Genomic DNA, 22,306 nt, shown 5'->3' with positions numbered 1-22,306 from the left:
GTTTTTGCGCGACACAAGGGACAATCACAAGCGATTGCATAACGGTTGCAAACGGTTGCGATTGCGTAACGGTTGCGATTGCATAGCGATTGCAAAAGCGGTTGCATAATGAAGGCGTTTTTGCTGCCAACGGATTTCATCTGCGCGTCGTCTGCTTTTTTTTTTTTCGCTGGTCGGCTACACCTTCCGACGCTGCTCTCGACGCCATCTATCAACACGTGCGCCAAACGCATTCCGCCACTCGACTCCGTCGTCTGCGTCGCCGCCCGCCGTTGACAAAGGAAGCTTGCAATTTTACAACGTAAAACCCAGCTATGAAATACATCGTTGACTAAAGGTTTCGATTGCTACGCCGATTTCTGCGGCCTATTTTGGATCGAGCCTCAGCATTTCAAACACAATATATGAATCGACATTCACGACATAGATAAGGAGCTTAGCCAATTCCCGCTTTTTTTTTTTTTTTGACGGGTCGTGCAAATAAACCGCGTCGAGGCGCTACACACTGCCGTACACAGCTGCGTTGCCGTGTTAAAATTCATGGGACTTGCGTCCCACTTGGTGGACGGTGTTCACGTGACACCGACGTCAAGTCGCACCATGACATCACTGACACCAAAACTCCCGCTAAAATTATAACGGAGAAAGTTCCCGCGTAAAATTGAGCGGGAAAATAGTGTCATCATGCATCAGATGACGTCAAGTTACGCAGCGACGTCACCGTCACGACTATTTTTCACCAGCATTTTAACGACCAACCGCCAGGAGCGCGACATCCGACAGCGTGGCACATCGGCTTTTGTGACGTCATTTGTCTCCCCTTCGGGACAACTTTCGATGAGTGGGCGAGAAAGGATGCTAAACCTACCGGTCAGAGACGCGTTCCTGCAGGCACCGTAGCAAACTTTCGCCCGTAACAACTATTGCCGTAAAAATAACTTTTTTTTTCATTAAGTCCTGCACGATTTTAAAATGGGAGGAGTGGAAAATTGGGAGCAGCTGATGCCTAAGCTGACCGCGCGTTCAGGGATATGTTGGGGTTCTATAACGAGGTTCGAGGGAGGTTGTTGACTTGTTTACGCTTCGCGAGTTATATAGAAGGGGAAATGGTGGTTGCATCCTCGTACAAGGTGGTTCGTGTTAAGATGCATTCGGTGGGGGAAAAGTTTCGAAAAGTGCTAGGGTGTGCATGCTTCGGTGTTCCGCCTCCGGCGAACCAACTCTATAGGGTTCTGTTAACACGAACAAATTTCACGAATAAAGCGTTTTCTGTTTCGATGCGTATAGCGTTGTTTTAAGCGCGAAGATGACGTAGCGTATTAAAGGGGAAAGTTGGAGCTTCGTTAGATGACGCTGCCCTTGTTGGAGGTAGGGTTGTGAGATGGATTCTATAGTGTGGTGTTTTAATCCTTGCGCGGTTAGTTTCGCCGGAAAGAAATTTATTTCTGCTGACAGCTCAAAGTAAAAGTGCGAGTAACAATTTCGCTTAAGGTAAAAGCAAAATTTGTATCCACGCACGCTGCAAATTTGTAAAAGGAACAGTAACGTTTCTTTGTGGAATTAGTCAGAAATTAGTCTGTGGTGGAACTGTCGTGGTGAACCGAACAAGAACATCGTTTCGCTGCAATATGTTCTTAATGTTGTCTTCTAAAAAGGTCACTTAGAATGTACCGATCAGGTCTGTTTGTACTTTTTATGTATAACGAACTTCAATATAAACACGAAAAATATTTGAAATGCATTTGGAGAGGAAAAAAACACTAAAGCCATGTTCGCTACTTCTGAAAGAAAAACTGCACGCTACAAAAATCCCAATCAGGTACACTTAAAAGAAAAAAAAAACAATTATCAAAAGGCGAATCACTTATGTTCAATTCCTTTGTCTGAGGTTTCCGGGCTAAGCGTGAGACAATTGGGTACAATAAAAAATACCCAATCGACTTTCTCCCCCTCTGTTTTCATAAAAAAAAAGGTTTCTTGTATACCCGGCTAAAATGAAAAAAAAAGAAAATAATAATATACATATAAAAATCATTCTTAATTTCCGTTTCGGCGACTGAATATAAAAAGAAACGAGAAAGGTAGGAGCAATAAATCGAAAGGGGGCAGAGCTTAATGCCATAAAAAAAAAAGAAAACAAAAACTGCTGATTCGTGCGTTTTCGACGCTTTACTGCTCGCATTGAAAAGCACAGAGCAACTGTTAAAACGTGCAAAGGAGCTAGTTGACGCTAACTTAATCAAAGCGAGCAGACTTGCGTCTTACATAAAAAAAAAAAAGAATGGCATTGCGAACATATTGTTAATTGGCTTCGCAATTTGTAAAGGCCACGATTCTCTCGTGGGCTCGTGTTACCTATGACGTCGCCGCATAATCTCTCATTTCAAGCATTCTTGTGAACTACGCACAATTTCATCGTCCACTGTCTCCCATCAAATGTTTACATTACCGTCGGCTACAATAGACAGGAACCCACTTTCTGACCACCCATTTTCATTCACTAAACTAATATATTTGCAGCAGCTACTTCTAACCCTTCTATGTAGATTCGAGTAATTTAATATTGTGCTCATGTTGTGATCATGTTTTTCTTATCCCTTTATATATATGAAATCTCAATCCCTCGTATGATACCCGTTCGGATTCTAAAGGAATAAGAAAGGATGATGATGATGATGATTATGGTGAGGCTGAGGAGCTGGAGGAGGCGCCCTGTATCCGAGATTTAATGCTCAGTGCTCCTCTGGGGCGTGCAAGATGCCCTTCTTTGGTTCGACACCTAAACACCCCGAATTTGACTTTATACAAGGGTGTCTCAGACGTTGTGTGAAGCGCAAGGCACGCAAACCCACAAATGTAAAGAGACAGCGGGTATCACGTGCCACGTTGTCGAATAACGATTTTTGCTCGCTCATGAATTGCTATATTTGGTCACACGAACGATGCATTCAGCTTACTTTCAGAGGGGCGTTTTTTTTTTTTTAAGTGGCATTCTTATTTTAGAACGGTTTATCAGTTTTCGGCTTCCGTTACACGCTTTACGCAGCAAAATACAACTCCTTTCAACTTGTTCCCAGCTCTCTTTTTTTTTTTTTTTTTTGAGAAGAGTACATTGCAGAGAAAACTTACTGGACAAAAAGAAGAAGAAGAAAAAAAAAGAAATAGAAGTCTATGGATATAAAAGGCCTGGGCTCGGAGGTTAATTTTCCGATTTCATTGGTATTGCATAGAGTAGACCATTCCAATGACTGGCCTTTTGCACGCGGCCATCTTTGTCCCCTGGGTTGTAGAAGACGATCTGAGCACGCACAATATCGCTCTCTCCCGTGAAATATCAGACACAGCGCATTCGTCCAATGCCCTCTGACTTACCATTTGTTGTTTGGACTGGGGGGTAAGCTTTGGAAGAGTTTACGGAGCACTTCTCGAAGGCTACCGCCGCAGAAAGACGGACGCTTCATAGAGTCATGGACTAACGCTCGACTCTGCTGATGTCACGCTTCTGTCGGCACGGTACAGGCGCTGCGGGCGCTTTGCTTCGAGCAAATTTGGTTCCTGCGCACGCGCACTGGTCACAGCTGATAGGGTGTAAACGCGGACATGCTTGGAATAACAGCGCGTTGATCGAAAATCGTTTCCAGAACGGCCCAAATTGCAACAAAAAGGCGTCTCTTCCATCAAAAAAAAAAAAAAAAAAAACCGGCCTGCGCGGCAAAAAGAAAAAAAAAAGAGACGGAAATGACGTATTTCCTACCTCATCTTTGATTCCCCTCCCCCCCCCCCCCTTCTTTTTGCGACTGCAGAGTCCGAATACTCTCTCTCTCTCTCTTTTTACCTCGCGTTTTGAACGCGGATGGCATCGAAGGTTAAGGTGACCGATTACGATCACAATTATTATCAATTAAAATTATGCAATGAGATTACTCAATTACTTGAGCATAAAAGTAATTGGTCGTTACTTGAAAACCAAAAAAAGAAACCGTTACTTTGCCGATTACACGTTAAGTTTTTAAAACAATACATTCTTATGTCGGTTTGAAAAAGAAAAAAAAAAAAAAAAAAAACGGTTCCTTTGTGTTTTCTATGAGTGGATGGAAACCACCTAAATTATCCAAATGCTCATCTCCTTAATTCGCCGATTTTGGTAAATCATCACCCTGTCGGAGGCTTGGTTCGAGGATTTCTTGGTAGGAAATTACTAGAAACAAAGGCCGCCATTTGAGAGGGGAGGAAACAGAATAAGCAACGTCTACAAGTAATTTTTGTACTTCCAAAAGTAACCAGATTACTCCTGCTATTACTTTCTAATAAAAGTAATGCAATTATTACAACATTTCTTCCAAATTGATCGATCACAAATAGTTTGATTACTTATAATGAGTACCGAACGCATCTGACACGAACCAAATCGGAGCGCAAGCCCGTCTGCTATACATTTGCAGGGGTTGTGGTGACGTCAGAACGATGCCGAGTTCTGATTGGCTCCGATCGAAGGATAGTGGGTAGGCCTCAAGGCAGCTTACCTCTGAGGTCTACCCACCATCCTTCAATCAGAGCCAATCAAAGCTCGGCGCCTCTGTGACGTCACCATAACCCCTGCAAAAAGAAGCAGACGAACTTGCTTTCCGCATAACGAAAGTACAGTAAGTGCGCAGGCGAGCTGGTGGAAGTTTGAGACAGGGACAGACAACGTCTCCGACTCGGCTAATGATTTCATTTGAGGACAGGTACATGTAACCCATATCCATGCAAAGTTGATGGTTGGGCTTTGTATTTCGTTTTTGTCCTTCTTTTGTGTGTATGGATATGGGTTGTGTGCGTGTCCTTGAAAATAGAGGCGTTGTCTGTCCCTGTGTTCGTTTTCCACCCCTGTCAAAATTGTTTCCTTCTTCTGCTGCCCTACTTTCGGTTTAAAGTCATCGAGGTAAACAAACTAATGGCTCCTAAATGTGTATTTATAACTTCTATATCTGTTATACCAGCATGCGTGATGGCAACGTCGGAAAGTAAAAATAAGGAAATATCATTACTCATCTTGTTCTTCGTGAGTTAGACTTGCGTACAAGCCACCGTTTATAACGTATGGCTACGCGCCCTAGAATTGGAAGAGACCGAAGGTGGTAGGCGAAAAGATATGTATGCAGCGAACAGCGATCAAAAATACAGGTCGACTCACACAGGCTGCCAAAATTTTACGCTGTTGGCCCCTCCAAACTCGAAATTATTGTTGCTGCGATGAAACAGAACGCCTTCATTTCGGAATACTTTTTATAGCTTCGGGTGATTTGCATCAATCTCTTTATTGATATACGCTCGAACTCAAACCCAAAAGGCGCCTTCATACCAAAGGGATGGCCACAAAAAAGGAGGCGATACAACGAAGTCCTGCGGTACTCGCGTGACAGTCAAATCAGCATGGAACAGCGACGAAACATATTCACCGGGAGTGCTGTGTGTCATATAACCACGCGGCACCCAATCCTGGAGATAGTTGCTCGTGCTGTCATGTTGAGCGCGGATTGAGCAAGCGCCGACAGTGCCTGCAATCCGCAGCTTACAATCAATGATTCACTGGCGGTCATAGTTGACTTCTCGGTTGCTGAGCGCTCTGCTGAAGTCATTCATCCACAGTCCTTCGGAAACGTGGATTCCATACCGTCAAGACTACCGCTCTAAGCAGTCTTGAAATGCGAGCCAGTGTTGAGCATGTGCGCTGAACAGCGCCCTCAAATATGGTGTCTTCTGAATACCCCATATAGGGAGTATTTCACTGATCTTTATTGTAGTAGGCTGGATCGCGGGTCGAGGCTGTCTTGCTAGGCTCGAGTGGCACCACCGGAAGCCATCCCTTGACACCAGCTAACGCATAGGACTCTATGGGGGAAACTAGAAAAAGTGTCATTTCCCCCTCTTCTAAGCTGTTGTCGGCACTGGAACGTTTTGGCTGCTGTTCAGGAAGCTAGCCAAATAGCTTGTGCGCAAAGATTAAAACTGACAGCCGTCGCAGTTCTTATCAATTAATGTTTTGCGGTCGAGAGTGACTCCGCTGGGCGAAAAGTGTAGAGCAGCTCAGTGAGACAAGACTCACCTAGAGCTACCGCGGAGTCTGTGGTGGTTTCGATGAGTTGGGTTTAGCAGATGACAAGCTTGAAGACATTGCTACGCGGAATTAGGCCACTTTCGAAAAGCCGCTGTCAACATTGAACTTTTTCGACATTCATGAAATTCTGGGCTTCCCCGAGGGCGGTCGTATTGACAGCAAGTTCCCCCCTTGTTTACTCCACTACGAGAGCAAACTTGCCAGCTCAGCCGTGGGTGCTCCAAGACGTTTGATTTTCTTGATCGGCGTTCGAACGCTTAACGAATATACAGATTCGATCTCCAAACACCCGATATGATATAATGATCGCAGCACATCATAAAATACTCGCCTTCGAGCACAGCGTACAAGCTTCAATATTCCTACTTTTGTTTGTTTCTTCCATAGACTTAACGTATCGTCTGGTGTCATGTAGCGGCCACCGGTGGTGCCACCGATGGTGCCACCAACGGGCTCTCGATCCGTGATCCAGCCTACTACAATAGAGATCAGTGAGCTATTCACTGGGCGCCATATTTGAATGCGCTGTTGAAGGAGGTATGAAAAATTTTTCTTTTTACTTTCGATAAATACTATTTAGAATCACTCTCTAACGTTAATAACTGAACAAACTTGCCTTAGTTTTCTTTTCTAGGCAATGGCAGTTGCCCAAAAAACTCGAGAAATATGAGCATCCTTCATTCCCTCAACTCGGAGCCAGAACAAGCGACCACGTGGCCTGGTGCCTATCCTAGGCCGCAACGTTGATCATATAGTCAAACGCTTGGGTTGGCAAAGTATAGAAAACGCGTGCCGAGCTCCAGGCATTGCTGAAGTTCGGCTATTCTTATTACCGCAGTGGTTGGAAACGAGCCACTACCCGAGTGTCCGCCTAGGCGTTAATTGTTACGAGCCGAAGTCGAGTGCTCACGCAGTTCTCGTGTCCAATCCGTGAACCGCGCTCGACTGTCGCCTGGCGGATGATTTCGATCCCACAATTACGTCGTCAAACTTTGCGAAGGAAAGACTGAAAAAATTCGTCTCCTTTTATCTTCACAATTTCACCGCTACAAAGAAGCTTATAGATGAGTGGTGATCTGTGCGAGTATGCTTGGGCCAGACTAGGACCAGTACGCCTTTGCAAAGTCATAAACATTCCAACCCGATATCGTTTCATGCCCCCTTCAACTGCGCAAGCTCCGTACGAGCTCACGCTCATAGGCTGCCCAGGCCGTCAATGTTGATAGTGCGGAATGCACGTTGCAAAAAAAAGCCTAGTGGAAGATTGCCGTCGGCACGCGCTGAGCAACTACGCGCTGAGCTATGGCCGCGTTTTGATACAGGAGCTTCCGTCGAGTTACGTCCGCGGGTCACCAGGAAATTTATGTTTAGCAGAAAGCGTGGCCACTAATTCAAAGAGTAGTTTTGCACGCGGCATACGAAGGACGGATTTCCCGCTGACTCGTGTTCAAATCCCAACGTAACATTAAAAAAAAAAATATGCAAGCGTGTGAATGGGGTTTAGCTGTGCTGGGCTCGCCTACTCTGAGAGCGAGCTTTCACGTCAAGACGTCATACACCATCGAATCAATTTATCTCAAACCAATCAGTATCAATTTTAGGAGTGGTTCTTGGAGTGATAAACTCCCGTATTAACTTCATAAACAATAGTACAATGACTGTTTTTTTTGATGGGGTACAGAAAACAAACTCTGGAGAAAGCCTCGAAATACCTGCTATCTCCTACGCTGATTTTTGCCCGTTACTTCCAAAATGTAAAGGATTCTAATTACAAATTACTGAGCCTCAAATGTAATAGAGTACCCGTACAAATTATCTTCGCTGAAAAGTAACGAATTACTTTACTGGTTACGTTACTAACTATATTCACGTTACTTTTTTCGTAAACTTATCGAGAAAGCAATAAAAAAAAATTTTTTTTTTCATCCTAACTGATTCTACAGGCGTTTTCAGTAAAGTTGTTCTCTCTCTCTCATTCTTCATGTTCCCGCATTGCGGTAGTATTTGAAAAATAGAATTTTGTATTTATGGGAAAGAATGAAGGCGCACCCCGTTCACTTGGAAGCCGCCAAGGCAGCGAAAGCTTCAACCACACCCGCCATCCTGCTATCCTAGGGTGACCGAATTTATCCCCTGAATTCTGCACTGAAAGCTAGTGGTGTGCATGCTCAGTAGTAGCGTCTATCTCCGCTAGGAGGACAAGTAGACAAAGTCTACTCGGCGTCGTCTTCTTGATATCTGTTTTTGATATGTTTGTATATGTCTTGTACGTTTTTCTAGTGGTTGCAGTGATAAGGCATACAAAAGATCGTGTTTTCTTTTCGGTTTTTCTCCCCTTCACGATGTTTTCTATTTTGTTGCGCTTGCTATCTTTATGCTGCTGAATCGCCTGCTCATATTGCTACAGGGGATCTATGTTGGACAAATGTTTCGTTTCTCCTAAAAGAAACGGAAGTGACGACATCGCGTCTGATTGGTTGAGGCTCGAATGACGAAAGTTGCCTACGAAAATGTGGGCGGAGACGGCGAATTGCCCCCACCGGAAGTGACATCACTTTGACGTATCGTTTCCTCGGTGTTTCGTCTGAAAAGGGAACGAGTCTGTCGATGGTCTCTTCGCGGTAACGAAATTAGAAACACGGCGTCTCGGAGGCAGAGCGACAGTCTTTCTATTGTTCAACTTTTTTTTTCCGTCCGGAAAGGCTCCACCGGCTGCACCGCGACACCGCGATGCCTTGGAACTACCGGAGGAAGCTTTTCGGAGGCAGTACCGTCTCACCAAGAATGTGGTCCGTTGATTGTGCGACGAACTGCGCGAGGAGCCAGAGTTGAGGCTGCGAGGTTCGTGGACGGTGATGTCTGTGGAACAGCAAGTATTGTGCGCACTTCGCTTTTACGCCACGGTGAGCAAACTGTGCGGGGAGCTTTCAGGGCATGGTGGCGAGCGAAGAGCACATAGCGAGGAATCAGGCTACAGTCGGCATCGTTGTGCGGGCTGTGTTCTCGCTATTGTGCAGCGTCTGGGGATCCGGCGCGGCTAGATCGACTTTCCCCAGACAACCGGCAAGAGGGACGACGTCGAGAGGGGCTTCCAACGGCTCGGCAGGATACCCGGCGTCATCGGTTGCGTCGACGGGACGATGATCGCCATCGTCGGCCCGTCAGAGAACGACCCCACCGTCACGAAGGCGGCGTATTGATGCCGCAAACAATTCTACGCTCTGAACGTGATAGGGGTATGTACGATCACATATATACTACGTCTCACCTTAGCATGAGTGCAAGCGCGAACGGCTTGACTGGAGCACTCGCTGCACGAGCGCTCGTGCAGCCGTCGGGGCTTTATCCAAAGCAGCTAGCTCGCGCTTTTAGCTATAGATCAATGACCGTTCTGAATGGGCTTGAAAAAGAGCGTAACGCTAATACGGTGTGGATATGCCATTTTATAAATGAGAGTTGTGAATTGTTAGTACTCGTTCATCCTCCGCACAAGCGTTTGTTCGACGAAGGAAGGGAGGGTTTGTTAGCTGAAGAGCTTTCGATCTCTGTTTGTTTTCATGTCGTGTTAAGCTTTTAAGCATTAGTCCCTATCCTGCATGATAAAGTGTAAACTCTCCTTTGAAGAAAAAAAAATTTGCCTAAACTATTACGTGGATCAAAGGTAGTGGCTATTTATCATGTAACTTTAATCTTTGTAACGGACAGCGCTTTGTCTGTGTCCTCCTTCATTCACTTCGTTGTTTTTTTTTTGTTTTTTTTTTGCGCTGTTTTAATACTTTAAATTTGTAAATTACATAATTTATGGTGTTGTGTTGGTCAGCATGTAAATAGTGTTTGACAGGGCCCCATGACAATGAGTGCAATCAATTGTTTGTGGATTCAGTTGAATTAATGTCGACATATGTCTCACTATCGCAGGTGTGACGCCGACTGCCGGGTGATGAGCATCGATCGACCCACGGTATCCTGGGTCGTTGCACGACTCCTTTGCGTGGCGCTACTCGTGGCTCCGGAGCAACTTCGAGCAAGGCCGGCTGATAGACGATGGCAGGCTCCTGCTCGGTAAGCATACTTTATTTGTTGGTTCTGTACATGATGGCTCTGCACCACTTATAAGCTACAATATCACATATACTGTTCTAAACATGAATAACTGGCATCCGCTCTGGCCATACCTGTGACACGTCTCCTTGGAAACACTCTGACGCAGCTGTCAACTACGGGGGGGGGGGGGGGGGGGGAAGTTAGGTTGCAAACAGCAGTTTTACCTGCTTAGTTGTCAACAATTTTAAAGGAAGAGTACAACGAAATTTCGGTGCTTATTTTTTGGTCTATACGTGTTCAAAAGAGCAGTATCACATCGTACACATCCATATCTTGTTAAAAAAGGCACAAAAAGGCATTTAAAAAAAATTAGGCGATTAGCAAAGAGCAATTTCTAGATGTCGCTAAAGCCGTTTGCAATGCCCGTCTAGGAACCTTGACAGGTGGTGATGATAACTGTCTTACCTAGAACTATACATGCTTTGAACCTGACGTCATACAGACAGCTGTACGGCAAGCACAAAAGTGGAGGGAGGAACTCCACACTCAACGGGACTCTCTTTTGTGTGTCCCAAGATGATAGAAGATTAACCCGTCGCTAAAAATTCACACAAAGCAGCTTTGGGGTTAGTTGCGGTGGCCCGATCGCTGGCGTGCTTCGACCGCTTTGGTTGCTGGAACAGCTAGGGCATCCTGACGACGTCTGCCTCACCGCAGCTTTGCTCATCCCGAGATAAACTACATCACAATTGCACCGGATGTGACGTGCTCTCAGCTGGCTGCTCTCCGAGCGCTTGCCAGTGTGGGCTGTTTATAATGAAAAATACAGCCATCAGGCTCAAAATATAAATGTGCAATGGTCATTTACGGGTATTGTGGATCATATTCAGCCTATATCTGAACACGACGGGTATATTTCAACTGTCGTTGAAGTATTCTTTTAAAGAGAACAGCGTTAATATCTTACATTTCCTTCTCTGACTCTGCAGGTGACAGCGGCTATGCCTTGGAGCCTTGGCTCATCACCCCTGCCCCTGGATTCCACGCGACCTCCACCGCTTGCGGCCGGTTTAATAAGGCACATTCTTCGATAAGGTCCGTTGTGGAGCGCTGCATTGGGCTGTTGAAAAGCAGATTCCAGTGTCTGCAAAGGCATCGGACTCTGTATTATCATCCAACAACAGCCACCGTCATTATATCGGCGTGTGCAGTGCTCCACATCTGCCTTTCATCGAGGGAGCCAGAATCGGAGCCAGACTGTGACCCTGACAAGCCAAGGTTGGAGTCTGGGCTAAGCTCGGAGGGGTCAGTTGCGGATGACGAGAGGCTGGCTCCTGCCCACCCTCGGGTCAGCCTCTCGGACAGGGGCAGGGCTCTGAGGCAGCGCCTTGTTGCCCAGTTCGGAACCCGCCACGGCCGTGCCTCCCTGGAGCCCCACGGAAGCCATGATGGCAGTTGCGCCCACCAGGGACACCACCAGCGTTAAGGAGTCCGTCGCCACTACGGAGGTCCCGCCCATCAGGGACGCCACCGACGACAGCGAACCCCTCGTCGTCCTCACCTCGACTGACGCCCTCGCCACCAAAAAAGCCCCCCCCCCCTCCCCCCCGTGGCAGCATGTGCTTCAGCACAACCACCGTGTTACCTTTACGGACATGTAGAACTGCCTCCGAAAAGCTATTCGGTGCATCACGGTGATGTTGATAGAGCCTTTTTTTAATTTGCAAGCAGGGTGCATAAGATGCGTGGGACAATAACAGAAGGTTTTATAGGGTTATTTAGCTAGCCAACGGGGCATCTGGCTCGCCCTTGTAGGAAACGGAGAACTCAATGAGGCTACTGGTGAGACCTGTTTTGCTTCTTTTACTGCAATATATTGTTTGTATCGGGTTTGGACATTGGTTAATTTTCTCTACACTTCCATTGCCCTGCTCCATTTTACAATCTATTATGGCTACCACAGAGCCAAGTGTATTACTCGATAATCGCATATTGGATTTGTGTCTGTTTGAATGTATAAAGAAGACAACAAGCAGTTTGTCTTTGAAAGTGCTTTCTTTTTTTTATAACAATGCCGTAACGTGAAAAATAAACATGTTTGAAAACACAGGTTGCAATACTTTCTTTAAAGTGAAATTGAGCATGGACTAGTAAACAGTGCATAAACTCTTTGCCATTATCCAGGATATATCACAGACATTATTTCACACTTCACTTAATTCAGCACACTGCCATTTCGTTTGTGTTTTGTCGCACATGGAAGCATGACAGATTCTATAGTAGAGATATGTTGAGATCAACAATGATATAAGAAAACAAACAAACAACACAGGGACACAGACGAAGGAAACAGGACAAGACACACTTTCAACTGAAGTTTATTGGAAATTCAACTTAAGTTGAGAGTGCACCTTGTCCTGTTTCCCTTCGGCCGCGTCCCTGTGTTTTTTTCGTCGCTTTTTCTGTTTGCAATGAACGAACTGGCCCAAATCTCCACTTTATTACGATATAAGAAAAATGGCAAACCCGGAGGCCAGTTTCAGGCGGGTGCCAAGTTGTGGCTAGAGTGCAGGCCTCTTGGTTTCAAATAAAGAAAACCCGGGAGCGCCCAGGGCCGAGTCCTCGCCCACCAGCGTCAAAATACGTGAGTATGATGACGCCAGTGAGCGCACCCGGGCGCCTCCGCCCCCTGTTTGCCTGCGGGTAAAGGAAGTAATTCAATAGCTTGGTCCACACTATGAGTAGACTACGCAAATTACCTCGCCTGTTTCGCCAGCTCCGTAGCCCGCGCCCGCGCCTTAGACACCCGCATGGCCAAGTAGCGTTTCCAACCTTCCGGCTCCTTCCTTGGAGGCCCGAGGGAGGAAGTTGAGCTGGGAGGTTAGCTCGTTCCAGAGACGAACTTTGTCGTCTCTGGACAGCGCCGGGCTCAGCTCAGTTGCGCCGCGTACCAGAGAGGCCACATCCTCCCGTTTCATGAGCAGTCATGAGCGCCAGTAATTTGAACTAGGCGCTCATCCGCGTCCCGCATGTTGTTCTAACCTTTTATGCGAGTTTATTGCATCTAATATTTTCTAGCACCGCTACAAAATCAGTTGTTCATTTCAATAGAACACATGTATTTTTTTAGTTTGACAAGTTTCTTTAAAAAAGAGCCGATGTGAAGGTCACCACCGCAAGGGATTGGCTGCCATCGCTTGACTAAAAGCAGAAAATGCCTTTCCGGTTGCCGGAGAAACGGACGCTTGCGTAGGGACTAGGTACCACCGGGAAAGCGTAGGTACGGCAGGGGGACAGCGTAGCTACTTCCGCTCTTCGGCGGTTGGCTCTTGACGCCTCTCAAGTGAGTGACAGACGCCAATCTTGCCATGTCGTCACGGCGTCATAGAGGGCGGTTTCGCGGTGTGCGCCGTTGCCTGGTTACGCGTCACCTGCCACTACGTCACTTCTGTTTCTAGTTTCTCGAAAGTCCAACATAGGTCCCCTGGTTTTGTATTACGATCTTATTATTTTAAAACGTAATGAGTAATTAAAGTAATCCGTTACAAATATTTGTAACGAAATTACATTACAAATTTCTGCGACAAAAAAGTAACGTGGCGATTGCAAAATTACTTTAAAAAGTAAAAGATTGCAAGTAATTCGTCACTTGTAACATATTACTTCCCAAGTCTCCTTTTACTAAATAATATCGGGGCACAATCCGACAAGCGATCAAAATACGTGTTCCACGATTTTTTTTATAGTGACCACACAGGCAACTCCGTTGATCATCCAAGTTCTGTGTGTAAACAAGAACTAAAATATAAATACGCGGCAGTAAAATTACCATTAAATACGTTGTATACGTTCATCACGAATGTTTGTTTTTGCATATCTTGTCTTTTTTTGTTCTCGTACACTTGGTCAGTGATTTATTAGCCAAATAATGCTGGTGCACCAGACAATGTTATCTCGAATAGAGGTTTGTTATTTTAGGCATACTCAAAAAACCCGTTGAGTTTGCAATGAGAGCCATTTCAGTCGTTTCACGCCTCCACAACCGTTCCCACTTCGCCTTTCCCACTTCCACGGTAGAAAACAACAAAAATAAGCAGGTGTTTCAAAACCGACCGACATACCAAGGAATTTGTGGGTGCTCAGACGGTCGACAAACATTCATCTTGCAGCGCCACACCTCGCCGAAAAACACGCCATGTAGGTATTTCTACGAGCTAGCTCACTTGAACGATTTCACACAAAACACACGCGGTTCCTCCTAAAAAAATATAAATAAATAATAATAATAAAATAGAGACGTCCGCGCTCATAAACGCTTCTATCGCCACTTTGCAGACGAATGATCGCCGCTGACAAAAAAGAGAAGTAAACAAGCCGAGCGCAAACATTGAGAAGAGTGCATAGCGAAGAGGCCGAAATCGCCAAGAAAACCGCTTGCGTCAACATAGCAAGGTTACACAAAAAACCGAGGGGGGGCTCGTGGTTTGTTCGCAGATCACAACAGGACGCTTTAGGCTTATTCAACGCTCCTTGCGATTGACTGACCGGAAAAGCACGCTGCTTCTAAAACTATTGTCTACCCCCACCCGCCCTCTACCCTTAAAAAAATACTGACCGTTCGCCAGTTTTTATCGTGCTCTTTCCTCTATAAATATAAGAAAACAAGTCCCTTTATTTCTCGCCCCACGCTTCGGCCTACTCTCTTTCTCTCCTTCTTTTCACGCTTTGTCACTCGATCACATTTTTGGCGCTTCGTGTGGGTGAGTGACCGCGGTGGCGGGTGACCGCTGAGTGACCAGTGAGTGACCGCTCCCAAACGAAAACACGCCGATTCCGAGAACCGCGCCGGCGAGCCGTACCCGTCGCCATCGGGCTTTTCCAGACTGACCAGGCGCTCAGCTGTTTTTTTTTTTTTTTTATCTTTTTAGCCGGACCACAATATAGAAGCTGCAAACAATGGGTAAAGGTGGAGCCGTTTGCCGTTCCAACAAAACTGTGGCTCAAGTTGCATTGCCTCTCCCCTCAGCCACACCATGCAGTCGCCCCTTCCTTTTCATCAATCGGTCGCCACGGAGGTATACTTTCATGTGTTTTAGCGATCTTTTGATAACACGGGGTACTATACAGCGGAGGATATAGAGTAGAATGACAGCCCGACACACGTCAGACGCTTACCTCGCGGTATGCATTACAGTCAGAGCTATAGGCCCGCGTGTCCTATCACAAGCCAGTTAGAAACACGTGGTGCAATACACTGATGTGCGTATCAGTGGGCCGAGACGCGCGCACCGCAACACACGTCATTGCACTAACCGCGTGTCTCTAACTTGATTGTACTTTAAGGTAAGAGCCTCTATGGCAGCATAGTCCAGTATTGGGTACAGATGGCCGGCATATTGTTTACTCTAATGCCCCCCCCCCCCCCCCCCCCCCCCCCTCGACGGTCAATCGTCCGTTCGTGTCACGTGTCATTTGCGCTGTTATTCTTGCGCACCGCATTTCTGAGGAATACAAACGATGACAGGTGAAGAATGCTGGGATACGTGCCTCTCACAGTGATTAATATAACGCCGCCAGTCAACGACCTACAATTCTTGGAAGAGCAAACTTCCTTCAACGGGGCAGCAAAATTGTTTGTTGCAAGATCGCCTAGCAATGAGATCGTTTACAACGCTCAATTTTTGCTGGGATATTTGTACTTTACAGCGCGTTTGTTGCCCATATATACCCGGGTTCGCGTCGCGAAATCGTGGCGGTATTCCCGTTTGTTCACTGTGTAGTTTCTGTGCAATGCCACGAGGATAAACTAGCGAAGTGCTCAATGTGCGGAGCAGCAGGTATTAGGCCTATTGAGCGCCGAGGCGCTTCGCCCAACGCCGTCAACTTTCTTCTATAGTTTTTTTTTTTTTTTTTTTAAATTGTGGTTGTATCCGGCTCTTCTTTTCGCTCACTAGTTTCTGTGAAGTTCGCTCTCAATGATGTGTTCAAACGGTACCCCTACCACCAAGCTGCTTCACAAGACATTTTCTGCGTCATAATAGAGATAATAAATCGAGTATATCTACTGAAATTAATGTTTTAAAGAAATATTAATTTCTCTGTGAAACGCGGCTCCGTAGTCATGTGCCGTCGTAGACGATCAATCGAATTGTCTGCCAAGTAAGCAATAATTTTCTTGTCTAACCCCGCGAAAGCGTCATGAACGAAGTTACCGTCGTGTACTACCTTCACCTCTGGTTGAGCTCGAAAATCGAGGGGGTCGCTTCATCTGCTTCCGCGTGATAACGATGTCGCTGAGAAGACGACGTACTATTTCGTCGAAAGCGGGAGGACCTGAAACGGGTGGCACATACACTTGTGGGCGGAACTTATCACGAATTCTTTACTTCTCACAGAATATAAAACGCACCAAATAAATAAACTTTCGCATACACAAGCGCTAAACGTTCGATACCCATTTTTTTTTTCAAGAGGCACAAAGGCGTGTCCCTGTGCTGGACCTTTGAGTCTCAAGCCCCATCTTCAGAAAAGTAAACTAATCCGCCCACTTTAACGCCGCCGTGTTTGCCGTATAAAATCGAGGACACTCGATCGGATCCTGCCAACGAAAGAGCGTCCCGTAAAAATTTTGAGTACTACGTAGTAAGTTGCCGTTTCTCTCCTTCCTTCTCCTCCAACGGTGGCAGAAGGAAGAGCGGCGCTAAAATGCACACAACCCTTTACCCCAGTCACTGAAGCCTGCTTACTCTTAGCATTGCTTCCGCTGCGTCAATGAGTCCGTCAAGCGAGGATTGTACCGTGTATAGCTGCGCCCGTTAGCCGACAACTTCGCAGCTTACAATGTGTGATCCCCCCTCCCCTTTAACCCAAATGGGACGGAGGGGTGGATGACAATGGGATATTGGAGAGCCCCTGGCTGCCATCCCTAGCGCCGCCACCCCGCTGTCCACTAATTCAACACCCCGCTGACCATTGTGGCCGTGGGGAGTGCGCATGCTCTGTGTAGGGCGTGCGCTGTTGGGAGTCTTCTACAGACGCGGACAATGCGGTAGGGGGCAGGTCAACAAAGAAAAGATCGTGGTACATTTTAGCCGCTGTAGCAGGAGTTAGTTCTAACCGTGGGTCACTTTTGCCCCCTTATTTTTTTACTTTTGGGGAGCAGCCGTACAGAGCACTTTTCGTCGGCTTGACCGCCGCGATGGTCGCAGTTTGTTGCTCCACCATCAAAGTGGCTTCACGTAAAAGCCCACGACGTCGTAAGACCTTCCTGGTATTCACGAGTGAAATTTCTGAAAGATGAGGTGTGCATCTTCCGGCAGGCTTAACATGCACACAAAACATTTATTATTTTAATTTAAAACATAACCCCAAAACTGGCAAAAGAAAAAACAACAACAACAACAAAAGAAAAACGAAATACAACATAACACACAAAGTCTCAGACTTTGTGTGTTGTGTCGTACTTCGTTTTGTTTTGCCAGTTTCGGGGTTTTGTCTTAAATGATGTTAAACATTCACCAGCTCGTTTGCGCCCTTGCTTTTTGTTCGACAATTATTATCCCGCCCTTGTCAGTTTTAGTAACATCGCACCGGCACATGCTCATGCAGTCAATACTTCATGATTCATGTTAAAGACCCCAGGTTAACAGACACTGCACTAGCAAAACGTCTCACCTGCTGTACAAAGACAAGTCTCCACATTTTGTTTGGCTAACAAAATTTCACTGTCTAAACCAGCATAAACTAATGTTGCCATTCTTTTCCTCGTGCCCAAAGAAAAATATATAAAAAATAGATTGTCTGTATGATTATACAGCCTAGAACTTAATCTGCCTGAACGGGCGACGAGTCTCCCAGCTGTAGATGAGAAACTTAGCCAGTGCGGTACAACCGCTAGCCTGGGGTCTTTAACGTGCATCACGCATTAGTGATACACGACCGCACGTCGGTATGATGCTCATCGAGATCGAAACGAATAGGGGTGGGGATTGAACCCAGGATCGTGGGATATGCAGCGCGAGCTTTAAGCAAAAATATCATACTTGGATTAAAGAGTCTGCTCGTAAGGAGAATATAAATATCGTTGCGTAAAACTTGACCTTGCAATGACGTAAGCGAGGCAACGTCTTTAAAGGGGCCGTAAAACTATTTAAAAGCCTAAATATTTTCAGTTTGTTTCTAACATATTTTATTTTACCCGGGAAGACTTTGCTACGTAGCCGTACAGCAAAAAAAAAAAAACAAAAAAACATCTTGATCTGCAGGCTCCAGCCGTGTATGGCGGCAATTTTCCGGCGATATATATATATATATTATATATATATATATATATATATATATATATATATATATATGGGTGTGTTCTATGTGTCTCTCTCCTGTCGTCCTGTCCTTTGTGCGCTGCTTTTATTTATGTCGTCTGAATACCAACTGGCCCAAGTCCCCACATTGCTACATATATAGATATATATATATATATGTGTACATGGACATATAGGAGAAACAGACAGCGAATATGTTTTTCTGTTCGCCAAAAGCAAATTAGATGCTAGATGTTCAGACAGCGCCAAGTCGGTCTTCCATAGTATGGCGACACACACCATGATAAATGTAGACAGTGCAAAATAGGAATGGGCAGGGAGACTAAACCAATATCCTTGGGTTTCCATATACAGCAATTCCACATTTTTGGGTGCAGTTTAAAATATAATTGAAATTAAATATATACTTTGGAGGCCGTGGACCATGACTTGTTCAAGGTGTTTACAAAATGTCAAGACAGTGGCTTGGGCAGGTAAAGGTCTCATAACAGCGATGAATACAGAGACTCAAGTTGACTTGATTAACGTACATTTCCTCTGTGTGAGAATTTTTGGATGGGGATTATATCGAGACAGCGTAGCTTGCTGGTCTGGTTGGTTGAAGGACATAGTGAAAAACAGCGCAAAAAAAGACGGGACACAAAGTAGAAGACGGACACAAGACATATGCTAACTAATAACCGTTTACTGGAAGTTCCACGCGTGTGGAAGTTCCAGTGAACCTTCGGTTGTTAGCGTTTGTCCTATGCCCGTCTTCTACTTTTTGTCCCGTCTTTTCTTAACTGTTTTTTACTATATTATATCGAGACTTTTGATCATTTTAAAGGTTAACATTTTACATAAATCTATTTGGTTGAGGGAACAATAACTAAAGAAGGACGACGATCGGTGACCTTTATTTTCTGGGTCGCCGAACGCTTTATTTGGCATCGCTTTCGAATCATCAAAAGATTTGCACTTTTTGGTTCTCATGAAAGTCTCAAGAAATTCGCTTTAATCGACACTTGCACGTCCTATATAAGTCGGAAATGCGTATATCAAAATATACGTTACCTTCGTAATCAGACTTGGTCATTTAGAATTGCTAAAGGTCTCTTCTTAGCAGAGCGACAAGCAACAAACAAAAACATATTCGCAAATAAAAAGTACGGTTAAATATTGTTCCTGTCGCTATTGGTGACGTGTGCGATCGAAAGCGTCGCTTTGGTTTGCTGGCCACGATTGGCCGAATGGTGAGCAAAGGATTTCTCATCGATGGAAATAAAAGGGATGTAAAAACTTGAATATTGACGGTGTTGGCAGCGTTGCTTTAAGTGTGCAATGTTTACAAACACCATCGAACTTGTTCGCAAGGTAATGGCATCTTGAGAGAGAATCATAGGAGGGCTCCACCCAAAGATGTCACCGCTAATAAAGTACGTTTGGATTTGCCTCGAACTATGGCTTTAAGGTGTGATGTCACGTGGCTTGCAAGTGACGGTATTGCACCATGCCGGTGGCTATTTCTACTTGTCCTTTCCGAGAAAAAAGAATTCCATGGTGCCAAATGCATGCTACGTAAGTTGCTCTGAAGTCTGAACAATATGCTGCAGGAGGAGGGGGGGGGGGGGGCGGAATTAACAGAGTTTTGATGAATCCATGCTTTGAAGTGACGGCACGAGCCCCCGTTAGCAACGCGAAGCTCTATACACGGTCTACTGAAGGCCGGTTCAGACACCTGCGTTTGAGTGAGTGCGTTTGACTGCGTTGCGTCGAGAACCGAAAGCAAGTCGCCGGCACATCCGTCCTTCGTATGAAACGTGCAATCCAATTCAAGTAATCATCTTGGCACGCGATATAAGTAGCAGGGATGTCCTGGTCTCTTGTAGCCGCAACGCAGTCAAACGCAGTCAAACGCAACTGTCTGAGCCAGGCTTTAGAGTCTGCATTACGTGTGAACCAGTCTCCCTTAGGGGGTTTTCGTAGATCGTTTTCGCCGTCCCGCAACGCTCTCCGCAACCCGCTACCATACCCGGAACTCTACAGTCAAGCAGACTTGGACGTAGTTCAACTACTCTACTCAAACTACTGTAGTTTAACTACTTTTTCGAGTAACTTGGTAACTTTCAATTACAACTTGATTTGGGTAATTAGTAGTTTAATTTAACTACTTTTTTAGGTAACTTCTACTCAAATTACTAACTACTTTCGAAATTATATAGTGCTAATTTTGCCCATCACGAAAGTTTGAGCGCAGAAATGAATAAACCGCCGGCAGATGAAGTGGCATTCCCGAACAAGGGGCCCCCTTGTTCGGAAAGGCGTCCTTGGGCCAAGATGGCGACAAGCAGCCAAAACATAACACCGGCACGCACGAACGCAGGAAGAGATGCTGAACAAGCCTTGGTCGGGTATTGACCTAATCCGGTAATGCACGCAGGCGCCGCGTTTCCAGCTGCAACCGTGAAAGACGGGTGCACTCTGAGAGTTGTTGTTGTTTTCGTGTTGTCTGTCTTTAGTGAGTTCTGACTCAAGCGGTAGGTTCCACGGGAGGCGCCACTGGATTGACCTCGCAGCTGGGCGCCTTGTCGTCAGCGCATACGCCTTTGCAAAGCCGGACTCCCCCGCGCACAAACCCTGGTACGGATAATCCGTTCATGGGAGCACGTTCCCGCTTCCAGCTGCAACTGTATACACGAACTCAACTCTCCTACGTCACGCCGCGGTGGTGGCGTGACGTAGGAGAGTTGATTGCATACGCAGTGCCAAAGACGCTTATATTGGCGAGAAACGCTTCCAGTACGATGATGCTCCATGGTGATCTTCGCGCGACTGATTCAGAACGATCATCTGGAAGCTTCAAGATTTGAATGGACCGATATGGCGATTTCCATGGTAACGTAGACAGATCGTTTTGCGTGGTTTTGATCGTCTGTATGATATATAGTATCTGTTCGGGTCCGGCTAGCAGGTAGGGAAGGTAATGATGCTACTTTCCCAAGATCTAGTGACTTTACTATTAATGTGAGCTCATTTTGAGAGTGCCGCTCATGAGCAATACAGTAAAGACTCCCTATATCTCCGGGGACAACTTTCTATGGCAATGAATTCAAAGGAACGGAAGTCCGTATACTTTAGCGCCAATTAAAGCCGGGCACGCGCATTCTCCCTCTCGCCGCAAATATGGCACAGGAAGTTGTCCCCGGTTTTGCGTATAATAACGTTGTCACCAGAAACATCGTCAGTCTGAATATCTCAACTGTGCCAGGATTTTGTTTCGGGGGGAGGGGGGCGGGGGGCACCCATAACAAAATGCTGTATGAGGGGGAGGGGGAGAGGAGGTCCCAGCAAAATGGAAGATTTCGGGCCCCCTGGCTACGTGCCTGGCTCGAAGTGATTTGATTTTTGTTTTTGTATTTGAATCCCTCGATATGCTTTATTTTGTCGCGAATGTTATACCCAGTAGATAATTGACAGAAACGCAGCCGGAGTTGTACACACATGGTAGCCACCCAATCCGGGACAAGCTCGCAGATTGCTGCAGCGGTTCTTGAACCTCATTTGAATTGCGGTTCACTATATAGACCAACAGGCGGCTCTGATGTCACGCAGTTGTGGTGGCGCTGCTGTCGGCACGGCGCATGCGCAAATGCTTTACCTCAGGCGAAATGGGTTTCTGCCCACTCGCAGTGCCCATAGGTGGTGTGGGCAAAGTGTGACCTGTTTGAAAAGAGCATATGCCCACGATATTTAGATTCGCGAGGCGAATAAAGTGCACATGGTTATTTGCTTACTCACCTCGTTTCTTTATTACGGGCCTTTTTGTCACTCCTAACCTCTCATCTAGCAGGATATATGTTTT

The sequence above is a fragment of the Ixodes scapularis genome, unplaced genomic scaffold (genome assembly GCF_016920785.2).
Source record: "Ixodes scapularis isolate PalLabHiFi unplaced genomic scaffold, ASM1692078v2 PGA_scaffold11__112_contigs__length_91849675, whole genome shotgun sequence".
Classification (NCBI taxonomy): Eukaryota; Metazoa; Arthropoda; class Arachnida; order Ixodida; family Ixodidae; genus Ixodes; species Ixodes scapularis.
This window is presented reverse-complemented; position numbering follows the sequence as displayed.